Source organism: Arachis hypogaea, chromosome 7 (genome assembly GCF_003086295.3).
Source record: "Arachis hypogaea cultivar Tifrunner chromosome 7, arahy.Tifrunner.gnm2.J5K5, whole genome shotgun sequence".
Classification (NCBI taxonomy): domain Eukaryota; kingdom Viridiplantae; phylum Streptophyta; class Magnoliopsida; order Fabales; family Fabaceae; genus Arachis; species Arachis hypogaea.
The window spans coordinates 55828717-55840673 of record NC_092042.1 but is presented as its reverse complement, the minus strand read 5'-3'; the positions used below and the strand labels follow the sequence as shown (position 1 = coordinate 55840673).

The 11957-nt window shown below is 38.5% G+C and overlaps 1 non-coding gene across 1 annotated transcript; it reads left to right on the top strand.

Moving 5' to 3' along the window:
- The first annotated feature begins 374 nt into the window (after positions 1–374).
- On the top strand, positions 375–482 carry LOC112704484 (small nucleolar RNA R71). Its single transcript, XR_003155108.1, has one exon. It is a non-coding gene; the product is annotated as a small nucleolar RNA R71 (small nucleolar RNA).
- The last annotated feature ends 11475 nt before the right edge of the window (positions 483–11957 follow it).

Here is an 11957-nt window from a genome sequence, read left to right as displayed (position 1 = left end):
TCTTCCATTGAAGGGTTCTCAGGATCATAAGCTTCTTCCTCAGATGAAGCTTCCTTAGTACTGCTTGGTGCATTTTGCATTCCAGACAGACTTTGAGAAATCATATTGACTTGTTGAGTCAATATTTTGTTCTGAGCCAATATGGCATTCAGAGTGTCAATCTCAAGAACTCCTTTCTTCTGATTAGTCCCATTGTTCACAGGATTTCTTTCAGAAGTGTACATGAATTGGTTATTTGCAACCATTTCAATCAGCTCTTGAGCTTCTGTAGGTGTCATCTTCAGATGAAGAGATCCTCCAGCAGAGCTATCCAAAGACATTTTGGATAGTTCAGAGAGACCATCATAGAAAGTACCTATGATGCTCCATTCAGAAAGCATATCAGAAGGACACTTTCTGATTAATTGTTTGTATCTTTCCCAAGCTTCATAGAGGGATTCTCCTTCCTTCTGTCTGAAGGTTTGGACTTCCACTCTAAGCTTACTCAATTTTTGAGGTGGAAAGAACTTTGCCAAGAAGGCATTGACTAGCTTTTCCCAAGAGTCCAGGCTTTCTTTAGGTTGAGAGTCCAACCATGTTCTAGCTCTGTCTCTTACAGCAAAAGGGAATAGCATAAGTCTGTAGACCTCAGGGTCAACCCCATTAGTCTTGACAGTGTCACAGATTTGCAAGAATTCAGCTAAAAACTGATGAGGATCTTCCATGGAAGTCCATGGAACTTGCAATTCTGTTGCATTAGAGAAACTAATTGAGGCTTAAGCTCAAAGTTGTTTGCTCCAATGGCAGGGATAGAGATGCTTCTCCCATAAAAGTTGGGAGTAGGTGCAGTAAAGTCACCCAGCACCTTCCTTGCATTGTTGGCATTGTTGTTGTTTTCGGCTGCCATAGGTTCTTCTTCTTTGAAGATTTCTGTTAGGTCCTCTACAGAGAGTTGTGCTTTGGCTTCTCTTAGCTTTCTCTTCAAGGTCCTTTCAGGTTCAGGATCAGCCTCAACAAGAATGCTTTTGTCCTTGCTCCTGCTCATAAGAAAGAGAAGGGAACAAGAAAATGTAGAATCCTCTATGTCACAGTATAGAGATTCCTTTAGGTGTCAGAGGAGAAGAAAAGTAGAAGACAGAAGTAGAAAATTTAAACTTATCAAAGAAGATGGAGTTCGAATTTTGCATTAAGGAATAGTGTTAGTCCATAAATAGAAGGATGTGAGAAGAAGGGAAGTAATTTTCGAAAATTAAGTAAAAGAATTTGAAAACATTTTTGAAAAACTTTAAGAATTTTCGAAAATGAAAGTGGGAAAGAAATCAAGTGATTTTTGAAAAAGATTTGATTGAAAATTATTTTGAAAAAGATGTGGTTAAGAAGATATGATTAGTTTTAAAAAAATGTGATTGAGAAGATATGATTTGGAAAACATTTTAAAAAGATTTGATTTTGAAAATTAATGACTTGGCTATCAAGAAAAGATATGATTCAAACATTAAACCTTTCTCAACAGAAAAGGCAACATATTTGAAATGTTGAATCAAATCATTAATTGATAGCAAGTATCTTTGAAAATAGAAAGAAATCAATTTTGAAAACATATGATTGAAAAGATATGATTTGAAAAAGATTTGATTTTGAAAAACTTTGAAAACTTGAAAAAAAATTGCATTGAAAACAGAATCTTCCCTCTTGTGCCATCCTGGCGTTAAACGCCCAGAATGGTGCACATTCTGGTGTTTAACGCCCAAAAATATACCCTTTTGGGCGTTAAACGCCCAACCAGGTACCCTGGCTGGCGTTTAAACGCCAGTCTGTCCTTCTTCACTGGGCGTTTTGAACGCCCAGCTTTTTCTGTGCAATTCCTCTGCTGTATGTTCTGAATCTTCAATTCTCTGTATTATTGACTTGAGAAGACACAAATTAAAAATATTTTTGGATTTTTAATAATAAGGAAAAATCAAAATGCAACTAAAATCAAATATCAATGCATGCAGGAAACCAAACTTAGCAGTTTGTATACTACTGACACTAATGAGAATGCATATGAGACACACAAAAACACTCAAGTCAAGAGAATTCAAAGATCAGAGTAAGAAATCATCAAGAATTATTTGAAGATCCTTAAGACACATGAATGAATGCATGCAATTGACACCAAACTTAACATGAGACACTAAACTCAAACAAGAAATATTTTTGGATTTTATGATTTTGTAATTTTTTTGTGTGCTTTTCGAAACTTAAGTGGAAAAAGATATCAAAGTTCTTAATGAGAATTCCAAGAATCAATGCAATGCTAGTCTAAGACTCCGGTCCAGAAATTAGACATGGCTTCACAGCCAGCCAAGCTTTCAAAGAAAGCTTCCGTCCAAAACACTAGACATGGCCAAAGGCCAGCCAAGCCTTAGCAGATCACTACTCCAACAGCAAGATTGATAGAAATCAACAAGCTCTTGTGATGATAAGTTGAAACCTCGGTCCAATGAAATTAGACATGGCTTCACAGCCAGCCAGATTTCAACAGATCATCATGAAACTCTAGAATTCGTTCTTAAGAACTCTGAAGAAAAAAAATACCTAATCTAAGCAACAAGATGAACCGTCAGTTGTCCAAACTCAACAATCCCCGGCAACGGCGCCAAAAACTGGGTAGCGCGAAGTTGTGATCAATACTTTTCACAAATCAAATAATCCCCGGTAATGAATCCAAAAACTTGGTGTTCAATACCATGGTATAAACACAACTTCGCACAACTAACCAGCAAGTGTACTGGGTCGTCCAAGTAATAAACCTTACGCGAGTAAGGGTCGATCCCACAGATATTGTTGGTATGAAGCAAGCTATGGTCACCTTGTAAATCTTAGTCAGGCAAACTCAAATGGGTATGGTGATAAACGCATAAAACATAAAGATAAAGATAGAGATACTTATGTAATTCATTGGTAGGAATTTCAGATAAGCGTATGAAGATGCCTTCCCTTCCGTCTCTCTGCTTTCCTACTGTCTTCATCCAATCCTTCTTCTTCCTTTCCATGGCAAGCTTAAGCAAGGGTTTCACCGTTGTCAGTGGCTACCTCCCATCCTCTCAGTGGAAATGTTCAACGCACCCTGTCACGGCACGGCTATCCATCTGTCGGTTCTCAATCAGGCCGGAATAGAATCCAGTGATTCTTTTGCGTCTGTCACTAACGCCCCGCCCTCAGGAGTTTGAACCACGTCACAGTCATTCAATCATTGAATCCTACTCAGAATACCACAGACAAGGTTAGACCTTCCGGATTCTCTTGAATGCCGCCATCAGTTCTAGCCTATACCACGAAGACTCTGATCTCACGGAATGGCTGGCTCATTTGTCAGGCGAGCACTCGGTTGTCAGGCGATCAACCATGCATCGTGTATCAGGAATCCAAGAGATATTCACCCAATCGAAGGTAGAACAGAGGTGGTTGTCAGTCACACGTTCATAGGTGAGAATGATGATGAGTGTCACGGATCATCACATTCATCAAGTTGAAGAACAAGTGATATCTTAGAACAAGAACAAGCGGAATTGAATAGAAAAACAATAGTAATTGCATTAATACTCGAGGTACAGCAGAGCTCCACACCTTAATCTATGGTGTGTAGAAACTCCACCGTTGAAAATACATAAGAACAAGGTCTAGGCATGGCCGAATGGCCAGCCTCCCAATGATCTAAGAACTAGATGTCCAAAGATGATCAAAGGATCTAAAATAATCCCAAGATCAAAATACAATAGTAAAAGGTCCTACTTATAGAGAACTAGTAGCCTAGGGTGTACAGAGATGAGTAAATGACATAAAAATCCACTTCCGGGCCCACCTGGTGTGTGCTTGGGCTGAGCATTGAAGCATTTTCGTGTAGAGACTCTTCTTGGAGTTAAACGCCAGCTTTGGTGCCAGTTTGGGCGTTTAACTCCCATTCTTGTGCCAGTTCCGGCGTTTAACGCTGGAATTCCTGAGGGTGACTTTGAACGCCGGTTTTGGGCCATCAAATCTCGGGCAAAGTATGGACTATTGTACATTGCTGGAAAGCCCAGGATGTCTACTTTCCAATGTCATTGAGAGCGCACCAATTGGGCTTCTGTAGCTCCAGAAAATCCACTTCGAGTGCAGGGAGGTCAGAATCCAACAGCATCTGCAGTCCTTTTCAGTCTCTGAATCAGATTTTTGCTCAGGACCCTCAATTTCAGCCAGAAAATACCTGAAATCACAGAAAAATACACAAACGCATAGTAAAGTCCAGAAAAGTGAATTTTAACTAAAAACTAATAAAAATATACTAAAAACTAACTAGATCATACTAAAAACATACTAAAATCAATGCCAAAAAGTGTACAAATTATCAGCTCATCACTCACCCAGGAGCTGTCTGAAATAGGATAAATAATCCCAGCCTCCCACAACTTTGTGACTTCTTTTTGCACCACTTCCTTCATGGCTAGATTTAGGTGCCTTTGTGGTTGCACTACTGGTTTGGCGTCATCTTCAAGCCAGATTTTGTGCATGCATCGGGTTAGACTAATGCTCTTAAGGTCACTTATGATCCACCCAAGAGTTGTCTTGTGTGTCTTCGGCACTCAGATTAGTGCTTCTTCTTCCCGTGTTTCTAGAGCAAAGCTTATAATCACAGGATAAGTGTCCCCATCTCCTAGAAATGCATATTTCATGGATGATGATAATGGCTTGAGCTTGAGTTTGGGAGGCTCAGCCTCCTCTTTAGGAGCTTTCAAAGTTTCCTTTATTTCTTCTGGTGCCTCCAGGTCATGCTTGGCATCATAAAAGATGTCATCCAGATCTTCTTCTAATCTCTCAACTGCATTTACTTCTTCCACCAGGGAGTCAATGATGTCAATGCTCATGCACTCCTCTGGGGTGTTTGGATGCTGTATAGCCTTAACAGCATTCAGCACAAATTCATCCTCATTGACTTTCAAGGTTACTTTCCCTTTTTGCATGTCAATGAGGGTCCTCCCTTTAGCCAAGAAGGGTCTTCCTAAAATAAGGGATGCACTATTGTGCACTTCCATCTGAAGCACCACAAAATCTGTGGGAAAAGCAAAGGGTCCAAACCTAACAATCATGTCTCCAACCACGCCTGATGGAAGCTTGACAAAGCCATCAGCAAGCTGAAGGCATATGCGGGTTGGCTTGACTTCTTGAGTTAAATAGAGATTCTTTATTAATGATGCAGGCATCAGGTTAATGCTTGCTCCAAGATCACACAGGGCTATCCTTGTGCAGGCATCCCCTAGGGTGCATGGTATCAAAAAGCTCCCAAGATCCCGAAGCTTCTCTGGTAAGCTCTTCTGGATTACTGCACTGCATTCTTCAGTGAGGAAGATTGTTTCTACCTCTCTCTAATCCTTCTTATGACTTAATATGTCCTTCATAAATTTAGCATAGGAAGGTATCTGTTCAAGAGCCTCTTCAAAAGGGATCTTGATCTCTAGTGTCTTGAGATAGTCTGCAAAGCGGGCAAACTATTTATCCTTTTCTGCTTGTCGGAGCTTCTGGGAAAATGGCATCGTGGTATTGTACTCATCAGCCTTAGTTAATGTAAGCTGAGTGCCTGAAGTGCTTGAAGAGGGATTACTGGTTTGCTTAGGAGGGATGTTCTTAGCACTTGTATGTGTCTGATCACCCCTGCTTGGGCGTTCAACGCCCTTGCTATCCTCTTCCTGGCGTTCAACGCTAGAAGTACCCCCCTTCTGGGCATTGAACGCTAATGGCACTCCTCCCTGGGCGTTCAACGCCCTCAAAGGTGCCTTGGATTATAGCCTGTTCATCTTTTGTCAGCTTCTCTTCCCCTTATCTCTTGTTGTTCTGAGGCTGAGCGTTCAGGGCCTTTCCACTCCTAACTTGGATATCCTGACACTCTTCTTTTATCTGTTCAGATAATTGCTGTCTGGCTTGACTCAGTTGTGTTTCTATGTTCCTGTTGGAAGCTTGAGTTTCTTACAAAGCCTCTTGCAATTCCAACAACTGTTGTGCAAGGGAGCGTAGCTGCTGAGTTAATGTGCCACTTTGTTCTGGAGGGTTAGATTCAGTAGCTACTGCCTTAACCTCTCCTTTGTTGAAGTCTCATTAGATGAGTACAAATGCTGGTTGCTGGCAACTGTCTCAATGAGTTCATGAGCTTCCTCAATCGTCTTCCTCATATGTATAGAACCTCCAGCCGAGTGGTCTAGAGATATTCTAGCCACGTCTGTGAGCCCGTAATAAAAGATGTCTAGTTGCACCTATTCTAAAAATATTTCAGTGGGGCATTTCTGGAGCATCCTGTTGTACCTTCCCCAAGCATCATGAAGAGATTCATTATCCTATTGTTTGAAGCCTTGGATGTCCAGTCTTAGCTGGGTGAGCTTCTTTGAAGGAAAGTATTGATTCAAAAACGTGTTTGCTAGCTGACTCCATGTTTTCAGGCTAGATTTGGGTTGGTTATCCAACCACCCCTTTGCATGATCCTTTATAGCAAAGGAAAAGAGTAGCAACCTGTAGACATCCTGGTCCACTCCCTCAGTGCGTACTGTGTCAGCTATTTGTAAAAAATATGCAATGAACTCCATGGGTTCTTCCTGTGGAAGTCCACGGTAATGACAGTTTTGCTGCACCAGGGTAATCAGTTGAGGTTTTAGCTCAAAACTGCTTGCTCTAATAGGGGGTATACTAAACTTCTTCCATAGAAGTCAGGAGAAGGGGCCATATAGGACCCCAAGGTTATTCTGAACTGTTCATTCCTATTTGGGTCAATAATAAACTCTTCCTGTTCTATTACACATAGTCAAGAAACAAGGAAATGGGAAGGTAGGTGTCTCTATGTCAGAGTATAGAGCACTTCCAGTCAGGTGAAGATAAGAAGAATGGAAGTAGAGGAAGAGATGGAATTTGAATGTGAAGGGAGTAAGAGAATTTGAATTTTTAGAAGAAAAAGAAAATTGAAATTAAAATTATTTTTGTTTTATTTTATTTATTTAATTGATTTTTGGAAATAACAAAGAAACTAAAAGTTAAAACAACTAATTAACTAAAAGGATTTGAAAATTAAATGTGATTTTTAAAAGTAGTTCTCAAAAATAAAAGAAAGAAAAAGTCAAACAAATATTCAAATTTAAAAGAAAATAAAGAATTGAAATTTAAAATTTTAAAAGAAGATAAGATAGGAAAAATTTAAAGTAAAAAGATACGATAAAGATTTGAAAACGATTTGAGTTTAGCTTTTGAAATTTGAAATTTGAAAAAGATTTGATTTTGAAATTGAATTTTAAAATTTGAATTTAAAATAAGATAAGATAGGATTTTTGAAATTTAAAGAAAGATAAGCAAATATAGGATATAGAATTGAAAAAGATTTGAAAAGATAAGATTTGAAATTCAAAATTTAAACTTTACAAACAAGGAGACACCAAACTTAAAATTTTTAAATCAAGAAAAGAAAATATAGCAAGATTTTCGAAAATTTAAACAAAGATCGAAGAAATACTTTTTTTTTAGATTTTAGAATTTTAAAGAAAAAGAAAAATAACTAAAAGACACCAAACTTTAAAATTTTAAGATCAAAGACACTAGTTTTTCGAAAACTAAAAGAAAAACACCAAAAGACACCAACTTTAAAAATTTTGAAATCAAACTAGAAAAATTACCAAGAAAGTTTCAAACATCAAGAAAGAAAACAAGAACACTTTCGAAAACTAGAAACAAAAAGGGACACCAAACTTAAAAACTGACACAAGACTCAAACAAAAGAGAAAGATTACTAAAGAAAAGAAAAGGTTTTGAAAAGATTTTGAAAAAGAAAACAAAAGACACAAACAAAGGAGCAATTAAACCTTAAAGAATACCTAGTCTAAGCAACAAGATAGTCCGGTAGTTTGTCAAACTCAAACAATCCCCGACAACGGTGCCAAAAACTTGGTGCGCGGAATTGAACTTCGTACAACTGAACCGGCAAGTACACCGGGTCGTCCAAGTAATACCTTAGGTGAGTAAGGGTCGAATCCCACGGAGATTGTCGGATTGAGCAAGCCATGGCTACCTTGTAAATCTTTGCCAGGCGATTAGAAAAGATGATTGTTTGTTTGAAAGCATAAACGAAATAGTAAAGAACGAAATACCAGAATGATGTGAAAACAGTGATAAAGATTCAATTAAGGCTTCGGAGATGCGTATTCTTTTTGGATTAACTTTTTTTACTGTCTACTTCAATAATGAATGATTCATTCAATGGCAGCCGTAAGTGACTAACTCATGTCCTCTCATCAAGTTAATCTCTTCAAACCATAGCAGTCCACCATATCCGAGCAACTCATTCCTCCCATCAAGTTGACTCATGGCTTCTCACTGTAGCCGAAGATGAAGCTCTAAGCAATCCACTCCCCTTTGCGATCTTACTCAAAATACCACAGACAAGGTCGGATCTTTCGGATCAGAAAGTGCTGCTTCTCTGACTCTAGCCTTAGCACCACAGAGACCTCAGTAACCCATGGTCAATGGAATTTCATGTCACGTATCCAAAGCTGCCGAGTCACGCTCTTGGAATTCGTAATGCATTCTCTAGTTTTAGTTCAATGCTATCCGGGTCTGGACTCACACGGGACCCATATAGAACAAGGATGAATGTCACGGTTCACCCTCAATTCATTGAGATTGAAAAACAAGAACACATAAGAGAATATAATCAGACATATTGAAATAGAAACGGTAATATTATTAATCCATGAGAATCAGCAGAGCTCCTAACCCTAACTTAGGAGATTTAGTTGCTCATAGCTTACAGAAAATAGTGTGTAGTTCAAAAATGGGGTGGTAGAAGATCTTAACATGGGTAATCTTCTCCTTTAAATACTAATCTAATAACTAGAGATTACAGAATTAAGACAGACTAGACTCTTAGTGCGAAAATTCACTTCTTGGGCCCACTTGGTGAGTGTTTGGGCTGAGCTTGGGGTGACTCCACGTGCTGAGACTCCTCTTGGGGCGTTGGACGCCAGGCTTGCTCCCTTTTGGGCATCCAAACGCCAGCTTGCTCCCTTTGGGGCGTTGAAACGCCGGGCAGGGTGTCAGATGGGCATTCAACGCCCGTTTTGAGCCATCATTTCCAAAGATAAGTATAAACATACATTGCTGGAAAGCCCTGGAAGTTAGCTTTCCAATTTCATTGAGAGCGCATCAGTTGGACCTCTGTAGCTCCAGAAATGCTCGTTCGAATGCACGGAAGTCAGAATTTGACAGCATTTGCAGCCTTTTCTTTGTCTCAGAATCAAGCTTTTCCAAAACTTGACGGAATCACCCAAAAATCACCTAAAAACATAGAAAAAACACAAAAACTCAAAGTAGCATCCAAAAAGTAATTTTTGCACTAAAACCTACTAAAACTTGATAAAACTTAACAAAACATAACCAAAAGCACTAAGAAAACAGTGCTAAAAAGTGTATAAAATATCTGCTCATCAAAACTCTCCCAGGATCTTGCATGAGTGTTGTGGTATGAGGTTGTATAACCTCTTCCTTGCACATTGATATGTGCATTTCTGGAGTTTGCATGGCATCTTCTTTTGCCTTCTTATCATCTACATCTTCATCTTTGTCTTCAATGTATGGAATTGAAAAGTTTTCTGTTTCACTTGCGAGTGGCTCTTCTTCAAAAATTTCTTGCATCAGGGGATCAATCATGTCAATTCTCATACATTCCTCTAATTCATTTGGATGTTGCATTTCTTTAAAAATACTAAAGACCATCTGATCATCTTGAACTCTCAATGTGAGCTCCCTTTTTTCCACATCTATTAAAGCCTTTGCAGTGGCAAGAAAAGGACTTCCCAAGATCAACAAGGCATTAAGATCTTCTTCCATGTCTAGGATTATAAAATCAGCTGGAAATATGAACTTTTCAGCCTAAACTAGCAAATTTTTCACTATGCCATATGAAAATTTAAAGCACCTATCAGCAAGTTGGAGTGAAATTATTGTAGGCTTCACCTCATCGATTCCCATCCTCCTCATTAATGATAATGGCATGAGATTTATACTAGCCCCTTGATGCTCCACTATTTCGTGGTACATCTTGTACTTAATTGAGTGGATTTTATCCACTATTCTCACATTTATTCATAAAATTCGCATGTTTTACACCTTCCTTCCTAATTTTGTGCTATGATTGAAAACATGCTTCTTTAGCCTTAAATTTGCTATGTTTAATCCTCTCTTATTACCATTCGATGCTGTGATATGTGCGTTCAGTGTTTTCAGAGATTACCCCAAAATCACATAGAGCTCTCTCTATGATTATGTCACTAATAGTACAAGGTATCACAAAACTCGCAGGATCTTTGAGTTTTTCAGGCAAGTCTTTTTGAATGATTGCACTGCACTCTTTTGTTAACACTAATGTTTCATTTTCCTTCTAGCTCCTCTTCTTGGTTAGCAATTTTTTCATGAACTTTACATAAGAAGGCATTTACTCTAGAGTTTCGGCAAATGGAATATTGATGTGAAACTAGTTGAAACTTTACATAAGAAGGCATCAATCTTTGTTCTCTCTTTGGAGCCTTTATGGGTAAGGAATTCTTAGCTTATACTCTTGCACTCTAGGTTTCCCTGCTGGTTGATCTTGTGGAGTTGTGATTAATGGTGGTTTGTTAGGAGCTTCCTGAGGAGTGTCTTTTTTGGTGACTTCTTCTTTAGTTTCTTGAAATTATCCTTCTTCACTTGAGCCTTCTTTCTCCACCACCTTGATACTTCTAAGAATAATGACTTTGCATTTTTCTCTTGGATTAAGGATTTTATCACTAAGAAAGGCATTGGTGGGTCTTTCAGAGAGTTATTTTGTAATTTGTCCTATTTATACTTCAAGATTTCTGAGAATGGCCTCCTGATATTTAACACTGGCCTCAAGATTAGATATCTTTTGAGAGTCTTGAGATGATTGTGTGGGGTATGGTTGTGAGTGATGAGAGTTTTTTGAAGAATTAAAAGGGATATTTTGTGAAGCTACTGAGGTTGTGGCAAAATTGTTTTGCTGATTATGGAAAGTCTTTTGTAGATTTTTGTGTTGGGTTTGAGTGGCTACATGGTTGTTAAAGTGGTTATTGTTGTAAAGGGAATTATTGAAGTTGTTCCTTTGGCTTTGGTTTTGCTTATTTTTTCATCCAAAGTTTGGATTATTTCTCCACTCAGGGTTGTATGTTTCGGAGTATGGATCATTTGGAGTGACCTGAAGGTATTTTCCATGAAATTCACTTGTTCCACACTTGATTGATCAAAGTTGAGTGGCTCATAATTCTCACAAAAATGAATTCCTCCATTGAAGTCATAGGGAAGCTTTGTGCGCCATAGCCGACACTTGCATGTTCCCCTGCCCATTTGTTTTGTGAGAGTCATAAGTTGTTGGGACATATCTTGTTTTACGCTACAAGAGCATCAAGAGTGTTTAGTTTCATCACTCCTCTTTTTATGTTCATATTCCTCTCTAAAGAGTAGAGGTATTGGTTATTTGCAACAATGTCAATGAGTTCCATACCTTCACTAAGGGTCTTCATGTGTAGTGATCCCCCTGCTGAGTTGTCTAGAAAATTTCTTAAGGTTTGAGTGATTTCATCATAGAATATTTGTAACTGAACCCAGTCTACAAACATGTTTGGTGGACATCTCCTCAACATCCCTTTGTATCTTTCTCAAGTCTCATACAAGGATTCTCCTTCAAGCTACTTGAAAGTTTGCACATCTATTCTCAATGAAAAGTATTAGATTGTGACAAAGAAGAATTAAGAGAAGGAAAGAATTCAAGAAGAACGAAAGAAACAGAAAGGGAAAGTTCAGAGATAGAGAGATAAGAGACGAGAATTTTCTAGAGAAGACTTGCTAAACTGAATTGGTTGAGTCCAAAAACTAACTACACAGTTCATTACATAGTGCATTATATATGGTGAGGTGTAAGGATAGGTGGCAGCATAGTA